The sequence below is a fragment of the Thamnophis elegans genome, chromosome 11 (assembly GCF_009769535.1).
Source record: "Thamnophis elegans isolate rThaEle1 chromosome 11, rThaEle1.pri, whole genome shotgun sequence".
Lineage (NCBI taxonomy): Eukaryota > Metazoa > Chordata > Lepidosauria > Squamata > Colubridae > Thamnophis > Thamnophis elegans.
This window is the reverse complement of record NC_045551.1, coordinates 11,744,826-11,762,577: the sequence shown is the minus strand read 5'-3', so window position 1 is coordinate 11,762,577 and position 17,752 is coordinate 11,744,826. Positions and strand designations below refer to the sequence as shown.

Genomic DNA, 17,752 nt, shown 5'->3' with positions numbered 1-17,752 from the left:
CCCGCATTTTGAAACGACGTGCAATTCGACAGCGTTTTTTTTAAGAGCATACCTACTAGAGCGTAAACCCCGTGGAAAATAAGGTGGATCCTCCCGGAGAAGAAGGGGGCTTCTTGAAGAAACCCGCGCGCAGCTCGGCCGTCATTTTGTGAAGCTGTTTTTGCTGCCCCTTCAGCGCAGCCTTCAAGAGCCGGAAAGTGCAGCAAATGGTTAACTTCTATCTTCTGCATAATAACCCACAGGATACAGCAAATGTGATCAATAGCAATATGCCTTTCGGGTGTTTTCCTCTTTCTGTCAGGCAGGCATAGAAAAAAATATTATTTTGAGCCGCAGAAAGCTAGCTCCCTCATAATAAGACGGTGCCTCTGTAGGAGCACGTGAGGAACAAAAATATGCTGCTCAAAGACTTAATAGTTTTCTTACATATCTACCCAAGTAAGAGGATATCTGCAGGAAAAATAAACAAATAAAAGGATTGGAGGAAAATATTGCTGGAAGTGTAGAAAAGAAAAGCTTCAAAGAATGTGGTCAGAATGCCCAGAATTATTCAGATTTAAAAGGCGGGGAAAAAAATAAAGTAGTTTTGGCGAAAATAAAAATTTCGGAAGTCCGTGTAAAGGCCTAACCTGCACTTGAGCAGATTTAATGGAATTAAAACAAAACAGTATAATGAAATTATCTGAGATAAAACGCAAGGGAGGAAATGCCAAGGATGGTATAGATTGGAGATTTATATGGGAATGACATTTATTTATTTACTTATTAGACTTCTATACCGCTTAATAGGGCTTTCAGCCCTCTCTAAGCGGTTTATATGGGAATGACATTTATTTATTTATTTATTTATTAGACTTCTATACCACTTAATAGGGCTTTCAGCCCTCTAAGCGGTTTATATGGGAATGACATTTATTTATTTATTAGACTTCTATACCGCTTAATAGGGCTTTCAGCCCTTTCTAAGCGGTTTATATGGGAATGACATTTATTTATTTACTTATTAGACTTCTATACCGCTTAATAGGGCTTTCAGCCCTCTCTAAGCGGTTTATATGGGAATGACATTTATTTATTTATTAGACTTCTATACCGCTTAATAGGGCTTTCAGCCCTTTCTAAGCGGTTTATATGGGAATGACATTTATTTATTTACTTATTAGACTTCTATACCGCTTAATAGGGCTTTCAGCCCTTTCTAAGCGGTTTATATGGGAATGACATTTATTTATTTACTTATTAGACTTCTATACCGCTTAATAGGGCTTTCAGCCCTCTCTAAGCGGTTTATATGGGAATGACATTTATTTATTTATTTATTAGACTTCTATACCACTTAATAGGGCTTTCAGCCCTCTAAGCGGTTTATATGGGAATGACATTTATTTATTTATTAGACTTCTATACCGCTTAATAGGGCTTTCAGCCCTTTCTAAGCGGTTTATATGGGAATGACATTTATTTATTTACTTATTAGACTTCTATACCGCTTAATAGGGCTTTCAGCCCTCTCTAAGCGGTTTATATGGGAATGACATTTATTTATTTACTTATTAGACTTCTATACCGCTTAATAGGGCTTTCAGCCCTCTCTAAGCGGTTTATATGGGAATGACATTTATTTATTTATTAGACTTCTATACCGCTTAATAGGGCTTTCAGCCCTTTCTAAGCGGTTTATATGGGAATGACATTTATTTATTTACTTATTAGACTTCTATACCGCTTAATAGGGCTTTCAGCCCTTTCTAAGCGGTTTATATGGGAATGACATTTATTTATTTACTTATTAGACTTCTATACCGCTTAATAGGGCTTTCAGCCCTCTCTAAGCGGTTTATATGGGAATGACATTTATTTATTTATTTATTAGACTTCTATACCACTTAATAGGGCTTTCAGCCCTCTAAGCGGTTTATATGGGAATGACATTTATTTATTTATTAGACTTCTATACCGCTTAATAGGGCTTTCAGCCCTTTCTAAGCGGTTTATATGGGAATGACATTTATTTATTTACTTATTAGACTTCTATACCGCTTAATAGGGCTTTCAGCCCTCTCTAAGCGGTTTATATGGGAATGACATTTATTTATTTATTAGACTTCTATACCGCTTAATAGGGCTTTCAGCCCTTTCTAAGCGGTTTATATGGGAATGACATTTATTTATTTACTTATTAGACTTCTATACCGCTTAATAGGGCTTTCAGCCCTTTCTAAGCGGTTTATATGGGAATGACATTTATTTATTTACTTATTAGACTTCTATACCGCTTAATAGGGCTTTCAGCCCTCTCTAAGCGGTTTATATGGGAATGACATTTATTTATTTGTTTATTAGACTTCTATACCGCTTAATAGGGCTTTCAGCCCTCTAAGCGGTTTATATGGGAATGACATTTATTTATTTGTTTATTAGACTTCTATACCGCTTAATAGGGCTTTCAGCCCTCTCTAAGCGGTTTATATGGCGATGACATTTATTTATTTATTAGACTTCTATACCGCTTAATAGGGCTTTCAGCCCTCTCTAAGCAGTTTATATGGGAATGACATTTATTTATTTATTTATTAGACTTCTATACCGCTTAATAGGGCTTTCAGCCCTCTCTAAGCGTTTTATATGGGAATGACATTTATTTATTTATTTATTAGACTTCTATACCGCTTAATAGGGCTTTCAGCCCTCTCTAAGCGGTTTACAATTTTTTTTAGCAAATTGAGTCAGCAACTTGCCCCCACAGTCTAGGTCCTCATTTCACCCACCTCGGAAGGATAGAAGGCTGAGTCGACCTTGAGCCGGTGAGATTTGAACCGCTGAACTGCAGATCACAATCAGCTGAAGTGGCCTGCAGTACTGCACCCTAACCATTGCGCCACCTCGGCTCTTGATATGACATGATATGACTAGGACAGTGATGTTGACTACATTATTGCAACGCACTCTACGCAGAGCTGCCTTTAAAGATCACCTGAAGCTTCAATTGGTATGAAATGTGACGAACTGGATGCTCATATGTATTTGCCAGTGGACCTATATTACACTTCTTCTGCATTGGATTCTTACCAGCTTCTGGGTGGTGAACTATGAAATCTATGAATCTTTGATGACTTGGCATCAAGTTGCCTGAAGGTCTGCCACTTAAGTCAGCCCAAGCACCTTGATCATGCACGTAGTAGTTGATTGGGGCTGCATTTCCTCACTAAGGGTTATGACGGAAACCATCCAATTTTCACACCATAGTTGACCATTGTACAGTATATAAATATACAATTATTGCATGACTTATCCGGGAGTTTTTAGCACCTCGTAGGATCCCTGCTCCGGAGCTTGTCGGGTGTGAGTCCCTGCTGGTGAAGTTGGACCTCAAGGGTCAAGTGGGTCTGCTGCTAACGTACCTGCCTCCCAACAGCGTTGCAGCAGCCCTCCCCTCGCTCCTCGAATCAGTAGCCGAGCTAGCAATTGAGTTCCCCAGGCTTATGGTCCTGGGGGATTTCAATTTGCCTTCGCTCGGTGAACACTCTGATGGGGCGCAGAAGTTCATGGCTTCCATGACAGCCATGGGCTTGACCCAGGTAATTCGGGGCCCAACCCATTCAGCGGGTCACATGCTCGACCTCGTATTTCTCTCGGAGCAGTGGACTTGTGATCTTGGTCTGAGGGGTAATGAGATCATACCCCTGTCGTGGTCAGACCACTGCCTACTGAGGCTTGACTTCCGGAGGCCAAACCCCCACTGTAGGGAGGAGGAACCGACCAGGTGGTTCCGCCCCAGGCGACTGATGGACCCTCTGAGGTTCCAGACGGAGCTTGGGGTTATTCCTGATACTCTCGCCCACAGTTCGGCAGAGACTCTGGTTGCTGCCTGGCGCTCGGCAGCATCGGAGTCCCTTGACCGGATTGCGCCACTACGGCCCCTCCGGGTCGGCGTATCCCGGAGGCCTCCTTGGTTCACCGAGGAGCTCCGGGAGAAGAAGTGCCAGAGGAGACGCCTAGAGCACCTGTGGAGGTCCGATAAGTCCGAAACGAACCGAGCACTTTTAACAACTTGCACCAAGGAGTACATCAGGGCACTTAGGGCAGCAAAAAGATCTCATATTGCCACCTTGGTTGCGTCCGCTGAGTCTCGCCCAGCCGCCCTGTTTAGGATAACCCGTTCCCTCCTGAATAGGAGGGATACGGGGGAACTCTTGCAGGGTAGAGCTGAGGATTATGCCCAATTCTTAACGGACAAAGTTGCTCGGTTTCGGTCGGATTTGGACTCCACTTCTGCAGTTCCAGCCGAGGCACAAGAGGATGAATTGGTAGATCGCCCCTGGGTTGAGTTTCAGGATGTTGCCCCTGGGGACGTGGACAAGGCCATGAGAGCTGTGAGTGCCTCCACCTGTGTACTGGACCCGTGTCCCTCCTGGCTGGTTGCCAACAGCAGTGAGGTGACACGAGGCTGGATCCAGGCGGTTGTTACCGCCTCTCTTCGGGAGGGACACTTCCCCGCCACACTTAAAGGGGCGGTGGTGAGACCCCTCCTGAAGAAGCCATCTTTGGATCCAGCTGTTCTCAACAACTATCGTCCAGTCTCCAACCTCCCCTTTGTGGGGAAGGTTGTTGAGAAGGTGGTGGCCTTCCAGCTTCAACGGTCCTTGGAGGAAGCCAGCTATCTTGACCCCTTCCAGTCGGGCTTCAGACCTGGTTACAGCACAGAAACCGCTTTGGTCGCATTGACCGATGATCTCTGGAGAGCCAGAGATGGAGGCCACGCCTCCATCCTGGTTCTCCTTGACCTCTCGGCGGCTTTCGATACCATCGACCATGGTATCCTTCTGCGACGACTGCGAGAGGTGGGGGTGGGAGGCACTGTTTTGCAGTGGTTCTCCTCCTACCTCTCGGACAGGTCGCAGTCGGTGTTAGTTGGGGGGCAGAGATCGACCCCTAGGCCCCTAACATACGGGGTGCCGCAGGGTTCGGTCTTATCCCCCCTACTATTTAACATCTACATGAAACCGCTGGGCGAGATCATTCGGAGGCACGGGTTAAGATACCATCAATACGCGGACGATACTCAGTTGTATCTGTCCGCCCCGTGCCAACTCAATGAAGCGGTGGACGTGGTGAACCGGGGTCTTGAAGCCGTTAGGGATGAGGGCTAACAAGCTTGTACTCAACCCGGAGAAGACCGAGTGGCTGTTGTGTTTCCCTCCCAAAAATTCGACCAGTGTTCCATCGCTCAGGCTGGGGGGTCAAATTTTATACCCCTCAGAGAGGGTTCGCAACTTGGGAGTCCTCCTGGATCCACAGCTGACTTTCGACCACCATCTGACGGCTGTGACCAGGGGGGCATTTGCCCAGGTTCGCCTGGTACGCCAGTTGCGACCCTACCTGAACCGGGAGGCTCTCACAACAGTCACTCGGGCCCTTGTGACCTCTAGGCTGGAATACTGCAATGTGCTCTACATGGGGCTGCCCTTGAAGAGCATCCGGCGACTTCAGCTAGTCCAGAATGCGGCCGCGCGAGTGATTGTGGGCGCACCTCGGTTCGCCCACATAACACCTATCCTCCGCGAGCTGCGCTGGCTACCTGTTGATCTCCGGGTGCGCTTCAAGGTGCTACTCACCACCCATAAAGCCCTCCATGGTAGTGGATCTGCGTACTTGAGAGACTGCCTCCTGCCAATTACCTCCCTGCAACCTATAAGATCACATAGATTGGGCCTCCTCTGAATACCATCTGCCAGTCAGTGTCGACTGGCAACTACACGGAGGAGGGCCTTTTCAGTAGCAGCTCCGACCCTTTGGAACGATCTCCCCGTGGAGATTCGTACCCTCACCACCGTCCAGACCTTCCGCACAGCCCTCAAGACCTGGCTATCCCGTCAGGCCTGGAGATAAGATCACAATCTGTCCCCACCTGAATGAAGAATGAATGTTGTGTACTATTTTACTCTTATGTATTGTTTTATGTTTATTGTTTATACCCCCCCCTCCCTATTTATGTAAGCCGCCCTGAGTCCCCGCGGGGAAAAGGGCGGCCTATAAATATTAATAAAATACTAAAAATAAATACTAAATGACTTCAAGGCCACCAGGCCCATGTTGTTTAATTCAGAAGTGTGCAAGGAAAAATCCATGGACTTGAACCTTTGAAATGATAAAAACTATTTACAACTTTTCACTGGCAATTGGCAATCAGTTGTTGCATCCAAGTAGTCCTTGATTTATAGGCAGAATGGAACCTGCCCATCATAATTGCCAATCATGATGGTCATTAAGCAAGGTGTCCCTGTTTTTGCCTCACTTAATAATCCCTGTCTTAGCTCTTCCTGATGTGATTGTTAAAAGACTATGTGGGTTTTTAAGGGAAGCCTAGGATGCCTCAGTGGTGGTGGAGGCCTGGAAGGCCTAGCATTGGAGAAGGAAATGAGGCTGCTCTATCCTTTGGCATCTCAAAACTGCCTGATGCCATTCTGATAGTGGGCATCATTATGGAAGCAGCTGCAATGAATTGTTGATGCTCTGAAATTGCACCCAAGTAGAAAAAATAGGAACCACTTTTGGTGGGAAGGTGCACCTTCAGCGTTTAGTCATGCTGGCCACATGACCACGGAGATGTCTTCAGACAGTGCTGGTTCTCCCACTTTGAAACAGATGAGCACTGCCCCCTAGAGTTGGGAACAACTAGCACATATGTGCGAAGGGAACTTTTACCTTTACCTTTTTTTAGGTAGGGGTGATGCAACATCTTTGTGGTTGTAAGGGTGAGTGCATTGCCAGGTGCTGGGATTTTGTTCACATGACCATGTGGGCATTGTAGCAGTCCTAACTTTAAAACTGGGTTGTAAGCTTTTTTTGGGGGGTGGGGTGGGTCCATCATAATTCAAAAAAGTTGCTGAGCAATTGGTAATATGCTGAGGACTACCTGTATACCTTATGGTAGCTACATTCCTGTCTACAGAATATTGTAATCTCACTAAACCATGTTTAATGGACTTAAATGAAACCAAGGAGTTAAACTAAGTATGTCAGGATACCTGAGATTTATTTTCTTTTTTTTTATACCTTTCTTCCTTTGTCTTACCATACAGGTAGTCCTCATCTTATGATCACATTTGGACCCAAAATTTCTGTTGCTAAGTCAGATATTTGTTAAGTGAATTTTGCTCTATTTTATGACCATTCTTGCCACATTTGTTAAGTAAATTACTGCAGTTGTTAAGTTAGTAAAACAATTGTTAAGTGGATCGGGCTTCCCCATTGATTTTGCTTGTCAGAAGGTCACAAAAGGTAATCACATGGCCCCAGAATGCCACAACCATGAGTCAGATACCAAGGGTCTGAATTTTGATTTCATGGCCATGGGGATCCCGCAACAGTGGTAAGTGTGAAAAACTTTCATAAGTCATTTTTTTCAGTGCTGTTGTAACTTTGAACTGTCACTAAATGAATGACTGTAAGTCAAGGACTAACTTATATTATGCTTTTATTATGCTTTGCATAATTGTGCTTTCTCCAAAAGCTTATACCGCATTACATGCATGTATATATCAATAGCAAGTCTGTGTTCAGACATTCCAAATTGATTGTAGCAGTCTAAATATAAAAATAAAATATTCTTAGAGTTAAGCTTTACTTCTGCTTGCAGGATCTTGTTTATGCAAAAAGAAAAAGCACGATGGATATGAATGCATGCATTACCAGCAAACCTGCTGCTCTGTGTAATAAATTCAGCTTCCTGGCAAAAATCATATAAATTGTAAATATACTGTATGAGTTATTGTGTCTAAGCAAAACTTTTCCATATTATTATTTTAACTTTAAAATAATATTAGGAAAAAAGCAAGTGACGAAGATTGTACGGTATAAGAAATTCTTATATCAAATAGCTATTTGCTAATGATATACATTTTATAATTTACACCACATCATTTTGGTGGACTAGAATAGTTACATGGATTGCAAATCGATAGTTTAAAATTTCAGAAGGAATTAAGAAATCTGATTAACTAAATTATGTATAGTATACTTATGCCCTCTGTGGTTACAATGATATAAAAACCCGTGACCCGTCAAAACCGCGCTCGACTAAGCCGTGCCTGATTAAACCGCGTTGCTGACGTCATCAACAGGACAACAGCCAGCGCGGAGAAAGAAGGGCGCTTTAAATAGTGCTTTGAAAGCAAGCCGATTCAACTTAAGGTAAGGGTTAGGTTTAGGGTTAGGTTTAGGGTTAGGTTTAGGGTTAGGTTAAGGGTTAGGGTTAGGTTTAGGGTTAGGTTAAGGGTTAGGGTTAGCTTTAGGGTTAGGTTAAGGGTTAGGATTAGGTTTAGGGTTAGGGTTAGGGTTAGGTTTAGGGGGGTTAGGTTTAGGGTTAGGGGTTAATTTTAGGTTTAGGATTTACAGCGTGCTTCTGTCTCCGCGTTGTTGTCGCCCTGCTGATGACGTCAGAGACACAGTTTAGTCGGGCGCGGTTTAGTCGGGCGCGGTTTTGTGGTGGAACCATAAAAACCAGTGACTTTTCTGAAAACCCTTGTGGCTTTATGTGTATTAATTAAAATTCTGGATGCCTGGATGTTCTGCATTTTGTAATGTGCTGTCCAAACATGCACATGTGCACACACACTCTTACATACAGTATTTTCAACTAAGCCAGGTATAAACAAAAAGGACTGCCCTTTTTGTTGGAGGACAAAGGATTAAATAACGGTCAGATAAATAAATAGCATCTCTGATTTTATGCTTAGGTTTTATTTAGGTTTTGTTGATATTCAGTTTTAACCCCTCAGTTTGCATGAATTTACCTCCAATGTGGGTATAGATTTCTGAAACAGGTTGCACTGGACCCCCACATTCATTCATTTATTCAATTTGGGAAGCCTCAGAATACCTTAAACCAGCTTCACTAAAATTAAATACTTTTTCAGTAAAATATCTGAAATTCAAGAGATTTAATGCTTGGTTTAAAGTATTGCAAAACTGTGAAAGAGAATGTCCAACAGCAGAACCCAGGAAGAATGTCACAAAAGCTTGCTGCATGATGAAAATGTTTCTCGGAGCACTGAGTTTCTTTTCTGTGGTATACTCGAATTTAGCGGTATAAACTTCCTCCTTCGCAAAGTAATCAGGTTTTCTTTTCATTTTTGGCATTCATCAATATTATATATTGTACCCCTGTGGATACTTCCCAAAAAGAGTGCACTGAACCCTTTCAGCTGTACTGGTGAAGACTGGCATAACTTAGTTTTCTAATTATTTGCCTGCCCATTGACGATTAAAGGAGCTGCATGGCCCTTTGTAAAAACGGTTGTTATACCTGAACCACAGAAGAGGAAAGAAATGACCACTAGATGGCAGCACAAAAATAAAAAAAAATGGTGTCAGTCTTTTCTAGATAAGGAAGGTATTTTGTTTCATCCCAAAAAGAAAAAAAAGAAAAAGGTGTTCTGTCAATACCTTTAGATTAGCTAGTTTGGCCAAAACAAATATTGGAAGAATCCCAGAAAGATTTTGCAAGACATGTAGAGCAAGGTGTTGCCCACCTGGGTTAGGAGTATTTGCAATTTTGAACTTGCAAACTTCAGGGAACATAGAATACTACAGTTGGAAGGGACCTCAAGAGATCTTCTAGTCCAACCCTCTGCTCGAGCAGGCAACCATAATACCATTTCAAACAAATAGTTGTCCAGTCGCTTTATAAAAGCCTTCAGTGATGGACAACCCACAATTTCTGAAGGCAAGCTATACTATTGGTTAATTGTTCTCACCATCAGGAAATTTCCTTAGTTCTAGATTGCTTTTTTCCTTGGTTAGTTTCCAACTAATGTTTCTTGTCTTGCCTTTTGGTGCTTATGAAAATAGTATGACCCCCCTCATCTTTGTAGGAGGCCCTCAAATATTGGAACAGTGCTATCATGTCCCCCCCCTAGTCCTCCTTTTCATTAGATTAGACATACCCAATTTCCCCCCTCCTTGCGGGAGCTCGTACTGCTCCTGTTGTGGCTGGGGGCTTGCTCAGCTCCGGTAGCTGTTCCCAGGGGCGTTTCAGGGCTAACCAGGTCTTCTGCTCCCCGCTCCACCTGCTCGGCTAATTCACTCTCCCTTTCAGTAAGACTTACACCCAATGTTCCCTCTAATTTTTTTTCAGTGTGAGCAGAAAAGTATAGTGTTTGAGCTGCACAGTTTCATGCCTGAGCACCTAAGAGAGCCACAGTTTGAACTGCTTTCACGTCTGCTGGACATTTGCGCAACATTCCAAGCATCAAGCGCCGATTGCTAGCAAGGTTTCAGCCTGATGAATGCCAGGCATGAAAATGTGCCACTCAAACACTATACTTTTCCGCTCACACTGGGAAAAAAAAGGCTCTCTGCTCAGCTTTTACATTGTTAGACTGGCTAGAGAGAGACATGGCACCAACAGCCTGGGTCCTGGCATTTTGCAGGCAACCTGCCCTCTCACATTCCTTTGGAATGCAACCCATCACATTTGAATTAGATTTTGCCAATTATCCTATTAAAAGATAATCCTATTATTCTAAAATATGACTAACTCAATATTAAAAACTGTAAATATTTAATGCTGATAAATAATAGCAGTAATTGTTATTTAGTATGATTAAAATTAGTATTGATATATCAATATAATATCAAAATTGACAATAAACACTAAAATAACAATACAAATATATAATGTGGAATATAAATGTAATAAATATAATATCTAAATGCAACATAAATGTAATAAATAATTTATCATGAAACTTTCCCCCTTTAAAGTAGTAAGATCAATTAAATAGTCTAGCAAGTTTGGACTATATGCTATATGTTATATTACTTAAGAATATATATACGTCAGAATCAGATACAACATCCACATCATTTCCAACTGAATCGATAAAACCATATGCCATGCCAAAACTATTTTAAATAAAGATATGAAATTAATCAAGTATTGCATTTATTTTTCAAAATGAATGTACATTTTTTTTAATTTAAGTTTTGTACCTCATCTTTTCATCTTCAAGGTATTCAAAGCAGCTAACAGATTTTTTTAAAACTGAAATCTACTTAAAAACTGGTGTTAATCTAATTCAAAAAGCCTGTCTAAAAAGGGAATTATCCTTTTCTAAAACCAAAAAAGAAAGAAGAACTGCCGCAGGATTGTATTCCGTAGTATTTAATCAATGCATAGCTTTCAAATATAATCCAAATTATATATCTAAACAACATTATAAATCATTTAAATATCAGAAGATTCGAGCATTGTTTTTTCTGATCTCTTGGCAGAAAGGATGTGTACTGGCATTTTAAGGAATTTAAAATGATTAAGTCCATGACACAAATTGCACAATAGGAAATCCAGGCCAGAATGCATTTAACTCATTGTATCACCAGGGACCAGAATTTATTAGGCCCAGGGAAAAAAAGTAGATAAAGCCACTTTATAGCTAAATTTGATATCATTAAAAATTAAATAGGATTAAAATCTGTGGTTTATAATTTACCCAGTTGTGCCATGTAGTCCACCCCACTCCTTTTGCCGGCGTTAGCCCGTTGCACCAAGGGGGCATGTAAGAGGGAGGGGAAAAAACAAGAGGTGATACGGCCACAGCTAAGCATGCAGCAACCTCGACGTCTAAGTGGGCGAGTCCACAGCATGTGTGCCCACACGTCCGAGACAGGGCATAAAAAGGGAAGAAAAGGCAGGGAGGAGACGACTGGATTCAGCTCTGTTTGGGGTGCCGGCTTGCACGCAAGCGAGTTCCCCAGCGCAGGGTGGAGAAAGGCTTTGTTGAAAGATCCTCAGGTGCAGCTGCATAATAAATCGCACCAATTCCGCCCAAACTTTTTTAAAAAATGTTGTCAAGACTCCTGTTTATCTGGAGTGGGTTTCGTTCACGATTCCACGGCCATTCTGCAGAGTACAGAGACTGCAGTCTGTGTCCAGCAAATGACACTGCACGGCAGTGAGAAACTGCTGCGCAATGTTTACTTGCCATGTGCGCGGGCGTGCGGCTGCGCAGCTGCACACCTTAGAGGGAACAGCGCTTACACGGAAGCGTCATCGTTCGCAAGCCTCCTGAAGAAGGTGTAAAGCATGGGTCATTATGAGATCCTCTCAGCTGCCTACCAGTCACCCTCTGGTTTTCGGCTGGTTGTGACCCTTGCCATCGTCTTCTCCTGCTGGTTGCAGGGGTTAGACATTTGGGTGCTCCCCCCACGGAAGCTTTTAACTCCGGGATGGGTGCGAAGTCAGACCTTGCTTAATGTCAAGCATGCCTCCAATATCCAAGAAAGGAAAACCTCAACTCCATTTTAATAGAGATAAAGTACTTTTACTAGATATGAAGTGAAAACTGTAAAAGGAAAGCAAGATCTGAGCCAGAAAGGCGGGAACATGTTATATTTAATGTCCTACATAGCATGGGGCGAGAACTGTCTCAGCCCATCCCACTAGGACAGATAGGGAAGCCAAGTTATAGATGCTGTCAGTTAAAGAATTCCAAGTGATGGGGTCCAGGAAGGGAGCCTTCTCTGTCATTGCTCATACCCTTTGAAACATTCTTCCCCCACAGGCAGGATGTGAGCCCACTCTCCTGGTCTTTCGAAAATATCTAAGGATCTGGCTCTGTCATGGTTGGGGCCTCATGGATGAGCATACAGCTATGGGGATAGTTAGCATCCTGAAAGCTCCCCCCACCATCTTTTATTAACTTTTAATTCAACTTTAACTATCCTTACCTGTATTTAAATTTTTATATTTAGTTTTTATGTTTTTAACATTTTACTTGTACACTACATCCAGAGTTCCTCTGAGGGAGATGAGCAGTTTCTAAATGTGATAAACAAACATACAGATAAGTAAGTGCTGAACAGGTAGATTCATGCCTTGCATGCAGCTTTCCAAACTATTTTGTACTGTGGCACTATATAGAAGAATATTGTAATTGTAATCAGCAAATATCGAGCATAAAAGTGTTACATTTTGAGGAGCACAAAGAGTTATTGGATGATTGGGAAGGAGAGCTGACGTCCGACGGCACAACATGCGATCTTGGTGCTTCGAGTTTGTAGTCGAATTTCTGCTGCTGGACGGTCCATTTGGACCTAAACCGTCCTGCAGAGATGGTGATTGAGAAGGGCATCTTCTGCTGATCTCAGGGACACCACAAAGTCTCTGAAAGATCCAGGAATAGCCCTTTTTTTCCAGCAACAGAAACGCAACTAATGAAACTGCTAAAGTTGGGACAGCTCCAGAATGGGAAGAAAGCGGAAAGAGAAAGTGTGTCGAATTGGTGAGGACATTTTATTATTAGAGGAAGAGACTACCCAAGAAAAAAAATTAAGTTAAGATTGAAAATAGAAGACTGTAGGCGGCGAGATTGATCTGCATTGAACTTAGTGTGTTATCCAGTTTCTATTTTTTTTTCATGGATGGATCTTTTTCAGGGGGTCCCTATTTTTTTAAACTGAATGGATTAATTCTTTCTTCTTCTTTTTTCACTTTTGCTTATACTATGGATTAAAATTCTCCTTTTTTAAATAATTCTTGATTTGATTGATTGGATTCTTTTTGATCTCCATTTAAGGTTTTTTTCTTTCTTAAGCTTGGAATATAAAGAAGATAATAATAAGGATTATAAAGATGGTTGTAACAACAGGAAGAAAAGCAGTGACATTGCCATTTAGAGGCTGGATACATTATTTTTTCTCTTTCTCTTTAATCACTTGTGATTCTAGGTTCTTTCAGTTTGTTTACTGACAGTGATAGTAGGGAGAGCACAAGTTGTTTATACAGGTGCCTTTTGGAAGTTCTATCACTAGCTATTGGAGGGAAGACAACATTTTGATTTGAAAGATAATAAATTAACCTGTTTGTAGTTTATTAAAATAGCCTTGAACCCTATAGTGGCAGTGTCTGCAAAATTGAAAGAATGGCTCAGCAGGAAAAAGAAACTAACATTGCAAATGATTATGTTTGAAATTCAAAATCTATTAGATGTGACAGAGCAAATTGAAAAGAGATTGGAGAATATGGAATACAAAAGAGAAAAATCTGATGGAGAAACTGAGGATGTTTACCAAATGAAGAAAGTGGAGGACAGAGTTCAAAAGATGGAAGAAAAAATAAGCGAAGAAATAAGAAAATTGTGAATACTGACAACAAAGTGAGCGTGGTTGGTAATGGCAAGAGCGGAATATGGAAAGGGAAGATAGATGGATTGGAACTCTACCCCAGACTTCAAAGCACAGAAGAAGAAAAGAGAGAAAAAATGATGGAGATAAGGAGAGAAATCTTGACAGAAGCACTAGCGATAACCAAAGATAAGCTGATGGAAAGAACAGATGTTGGGTTTCAAGCTTTTATGAGATATGAAAGGAATAACATGTCGCCAAGAGAAGTTTATACAAGATTTATTAAGAAAGTAACTAGAACATTAATGCTACAAATGGCAAGCGATATAAGACTGTACTATTACTGGAAAGATACAGGTCAATGCAATGAAAATGTATAATAAAAAATTAAGCTAAATTTAATTTACTAGTAGTATGTATAAAATGAAGCAACAATAGCTATAGTTAAATAATGATTAATAATTATAACAATACATATAGATGTATTAGTTTGATAATATGAAATTTTATATAAACAACACATGGAGATTATGAGAGGAGGTTTAAAAGTTTTATCTAGAATATGTTATAAAGATGTATTGTGATTGGATGATTTTAGGATGATTTAATGGAACATAATCATATTCTAGATTTTGAATATTATATATAAAAGGACGTAAAAACAATTATAGTCAAATTAAAGTTGAGATATAATAATTGTGATATACATGAATATAGGTGAATTTAAAATATGCAATTTGATATGAAAAGCAGGTGGTGACTATGGAAGAGATGCATGGAAATACTGTAACCAACTGACACACTTTCTACAATTTGTAATGGAAGATGGTTTTTTTATTTTTATGTTTGTTCTTCAAAAACAAATAAAAATTGTTTTAAAAAAAGAGTTATTGGAAGATTAATCCAAGGGCCATATCTGATGGAATGATTAAAACAATAGGAAGACCAAATAGAGGTACACCTGTTTTAATTAGATAACAGCTTCCATTTAAAATTCCCTTTCCACCATAATAATTATTGGTCTCAAAGCTAATAAGCAGGATGTAGCTTCCATTAGATGTAAGGGAGTTGGCAATAACCATTAGGTGAGACATAGTAAATAGTATTTATCAATGTTAAGAGGGAGGAGTATTGCATCCTCCTTGCAATATGGTCAGTTTTGTTCCAGTTCAGCGTTAAGTTGGAATTGATCCTCATAAACAGATATTATGTCTTGCATAATCAATTCCTTGTAAACTGAAAATCAATTCTGTGTGTGTCCCCAATCCCACTTGGACAATGAAGAATTCTATATTCTACTGACACAATGGAAACACTATAAAGAAGTGACATCTTAGACCATATCATGTACACATTAAGGCTTTGGACTATTCAGTGCTTTACCAGATTATACAGCTTTATATGCACCAAAGACAAAATCCTTGTGTGTCCAATCACACTTGGCCAATAAAGAATTCTATTCTATTAGGAAATTGTTCATGGTTTCTCTTGAGATAGGAATGCTTTGGTACAAAATTCAGATGATGAATACAGCATAGGAAGACTGGATTTGTTGTTTTTACAATGCAGTTAAAAAAAAATGTTGCTGCCATAGAAAGGAAGAGATCCAGGGGCCTGAAACACTCACCAAGGGACACATTAAGTTACACAGCTGGATATTTTTAGGTGATTAAAAAATTTTTTTTTGATTACTGTTGTGGCCCGGCAGGAGCCATTGGAGCTGCCACCAGACTCCGACAGCGAGGGCCCTATGAGTCAGCTCTGGAGGATGTGGAGGACCCAGGACAAGGTTCCGACTTCGAGCAGGGAGCAGAGAGGCTGGTTGGCCACCAGGAGGCACCTGAGCCTTGGACCCAGTGGGGAGGAGACGAGGGAGACTGAGCAGGCAGCCAGCAGTGAGTTGTTCCTGGATGCCTGGTACCGAAGAGCTAATAGGCGTCAGGAACAGTTGCGCAGTTACAGGAGGTAATTGCACTCAGCTGGTGGTCATTAGGCTCCTCTCCAGACTATAAAAAGACTGCTTATGCACATGCCCCTCTTGCAGAAGTCAACACATTGACTAAAAGTTGAAGAACTTTTGTAATTAGCTTGGCAGGCTGAGTTGCTGCCAAGGTCCTTATCTGTTTGTTATGCTTGGCTTTCAGCCACCGAGGTTTTGGTTTCTTGCTATTAAAGTACATTCCAGTTAAGCTTGTCTCGGCATTCGTTACTGGACAGAGGAGGGGGTCAGAACAGATTACTATGACAATGTTTCTGTTTCATAATAAGGCTAATAAAATGCAATAGCAAGGCTATATCAAAAGAGATTACTTTTGGCTGAATGAAAAAAATTCTTAAAAATTGCACTATTCATCAACCCAGGTAGCAGCTGTAGGAGATTAAAATTTTCAGATTTAAGTTTTTGCCCCTTTGAGTCACATGACAGTTCGGCAGTCTTACAAATCTAATACGTTAACAAATACATAAAAATATGGTCCTGGATCTTTGGCTGGTGGCTTATGTAAAATAGCAGTGTTTAGACTCCAGATTCGTGAGAATGCTAATCATTCCTTCAAGTGGTTTAACTTCAGTTAATTTGAAGATGCTGAATGTTTGAAAGAATGGAAGCTAAGGGCAATATTGCATTCTGAACTTTAGCTCCGCGACGACACGGGAACGAGGCGGCGACTTTAACAAATCGAGCCGTGCAGGAAAGGCGATGATCCTGTTCCTTGGTAAACTTTCGGGGATCGGTTCTGCAGCTCGTCCCAACTGCTAACTGTTCCACTCTCCGTTGCTGGATTCCAGCCTGTCGGTCCCCTTCCCAGCAATGGTCTCCATCCTTGGCAACTTGTGGACTTCAACTCCCAGAGTTCCTCAGCCAGCTGAGGTGAATTAGATGAATTAGATAAACCAATGTGTAGCCTTGGAAATGAGTCATCATACAAACCTTGACCAATTCTAAAGCCGGTTAATAAGATTTGCCTTTAAATGCAATTATATAAATATGGGTGACAACTGTTCATTAATATTTTAAAATATATCCGAGAACTCAGTCCACTCTGAAATACTGGCAAAGTCCTGCTATTGGAGTCTGACTTTCCCTATGATCATTTCAAGGCTAACATGAATGTAAATTTCAGTCAAGGCAAAATTAACTAGTCTTCCCTATTGCATTTAGATCCAGTTTATATGTTCACTTCTCCGTCTATAAATGAAGTTTTTACACACTTCAACTAATGATACCCAAGATTTGTTAGAACTTTATTAAACTTCCATCTTTGGATCCTTACAATGAATTGCAACATAATATCTGAAGAAAATCGGTTTATTTCTCTACCCGAACCATCTACTTAAAAAAAAAAAAAAAAAAACCCACTGCTTTTTGCGTGGGAAAAAAGGCCTGAACCACATCCTTCCTCTCATCACGCATTTCCTATATCTCACTAAGAGCAGAGGTCTCCCACCTTGGCAACTTTAAGACCTGTGGACTTCAACTCCCAGAGTTCCTCAGCCAGCAAAGCTCTAATGTTCAACTAGCAAAGCTGGCTGAGGAACTCTGGGAGTTGAAGTCCACAGGTCTTAAAGTCGCTAAGGTTGGGAGACTACTGCCCCGTCGAGAGCTCCTTTGGACCGGCCCTGAGGC

General features: G+C 41.1%; 1 protein-coding gene across 1 annotated transcript in view; it reads right to left on the bottom strand.

The window, feature by feature from the left end:
* RC3H1 (ring finger and CCCH-type domains 1) overlaps positions 1 to 740 on the bottom strand; it is a 63,925-nt gene extending 63,185 nt beyond the window's left edge. Inside the window, exon 1 of the mRNA XM_032226081.1 lies at positions 53 to 740. The gene's annotated coding sequence lies outside the window, so the exon portion shown is untranslated. The remainder of the gene's footprint in view (positions 1 to 52) is intronic.
* Positions 741 to 17,752: the final 17,012 nt, after the last annotated feature.